We start from the raw sequence: 1,922 nt of genomic DNA, 5'->3' as shown, positions 1-1,922 counted from the left end.
CAAAAATCTACACTGGTTGCCTATCAACCTTCGCATGAAGCAAAAACTCCTCACTATCGTCTACAAAGCTCTCCATCACCTTACCCCCTCCTACCACACCTCCCTTCTCTCCTTCTATAGCCCTGCCCTCACACCCCACTCCTCTTCTGTTACGTTCTCAATATGCCTCGCTGTCGCCTGTCCCGCCGTCGACCCATGGCTGACGTCCTAACCCTGGTCTGGAATGCACTCCCTCCACACATCCACCAAACTAGCTCACTTGCTCCCTTCAAAGCCCTACTGAGAGCTTACCTCCTCTAGGAGGCCTTTCCACAGTAACCCCGCCTTTTCTTCTGCTCCTCCTCCCCTCCCCATCCCCCATCCCCTCCCTCTGCCATACCTCCTTCCCCTCCCCACAACACCTGTGTATATTTTTAAATATTTATTACTCTATTTTATTAATGTTGTACATATAGCTATAATTCTATTTATTCTGGTGGTATTGACACCTGTCTACTTCTTTTGTTTTGTTGCCTGTCTCCCCCTTCTAGACTGTGAGCAGGTTGTTGGGTAGGGGCCATCTCTATATGTTGTCGATTTGTACTTTCCAATCGTTTAGTACAGTGCTCTGCACACAGTAAGCGCTCAATAAATATGAATGAATGAATGAATGAATGGCCCTAGCCTCGGACATGTCTTGACTTGATCTGGGTTACCCCACAGCAAGCAACTTACCTTTGTCATTTACCTCAGTGGAAGGGCATCTTCATGGAGCTTCGTATTAGTCTGGTATGTTAAGCGCTTAGAACAGTGCTTTGCACATAGTAAGCGCTTAATAAAAGCCATAAAAAAATTTCACTTAACTTCTCTCTGCCTCAGTTTTTTATGGAATTTATTAAGCGCTTACTATGTACAAAGCACTGTTCTAAGCGCTGGGGAGGTTACAAAGTGATCAGGTTGTTCCCTCATCTTCAAACTGGGGACTCAATACCTGTTCTCCATTCTACTTAACCTGCTATCCCCATGTCTATACCTACCCCATATACTTAGTACTCTTCTTGGCATATTGTAAATGCTTAACAAATACCACAGTTATTATAAGTAGTTAAGTCCTGGAAAAGGAGGATCATGTCTCATGTTAACCGATTCATTCTTTTAGCGTCTATTACAGAGATGCATTTATCCTGCATCAATTAATGGTACTAATGAACCCTTGCTGGGTCAGTCAGACAGTCAGTCAATCATATTTCCTGAGCACTTTTTGGAGAATACAAAATAACAATAAAACATTCATTCATTTATTTATTGAATGTATTTATTGAATCATATTTATTGAGCACTTACTGTGTGCAAAGCACTGCACAAAGCGCCTGGAAAGTACAATTCAGCAAAAAAGACAATCTCTGCCCACAACGGGCTCATAGTACAGAGGGGGAAAGAGATGTTAACCAATCGATCAATCAGTTAACGGTATTTGGGGAGAGATTGCTGTGTCCAGCACCTCTCAGGGTCGTACCTGGAGAGTTTCCAGTACTCTACCTGTCTCGGCTACGGGAGGGAGAGTCAAGCAGAGGCCTATCCATTCCATTCCTAGTTTGGGCAATGGCTACCGAGTGGAAGAGAATTTGCCTCAAGTCAAAACTCACCCATACTGGGCGGCAGTAGCAGGGGAGAGAGTTGAGGGTGGAGACTCAGGTTTACTGTGCCGAAGGACGCAATGGCAAACCACTTCCATATTTTTGCCAAGAAAATTGCATAAATACATTACCAGAACGATTGGAGATGAAGAGCAAGGAGTTCCGGGAGAGATGTGTCCTTGGTGTCGCAATGGGTCGGACGGCATAAGACAAGGCTATTTGCAGAGCGCTGTACTAAGCACTTTGGAGAGTACAACAGAATTAGCAGACACATTCCTGCCCGTAATGAGCTAACAAACTAGACAG

At 44.4% G+C, this 1,922-nt stretch overlaps 1 non-coding gene across 1 annotated transcript; it reads left to right on the top strand.

Annotated features, from left to right (window-relative positions):
* Window positions 1-1,477: 1,477 nt before the first annotated feature.
* LOC119928024 lies at window positions 1,478-1,615 on the top strand. The gene has a single exon (XR_005450985.1). It is a non-coding gene; the product is annotated as a small nucleolar RNA SNORA7 (small nucleolar RNA).
* The last annotated feature ends 307 nt before the right edge of the window (window positions 1,616-1,922 follow it).

This window comes from Tachyglossus aculeatus, chromosome 4 (assembly GCF_015852505.1).
Source record: "Tachyglossus aculeatus isolate mTacAcu1 chromosome 4, mTacAcu1.pri, whole genome shotgun sequence".
NCBI classification, from domain to species: Eukaryota; Metazoa; Chordata; class Mammalia; order Monotremata; family Tachyglossidae; genus Tachyglossus; species Tachyglossus aculeatus.
Note: the sequence above shows the minus strand (reverse complement) of the source record. Positions and strands in the feature narration are given on the sequence as shown.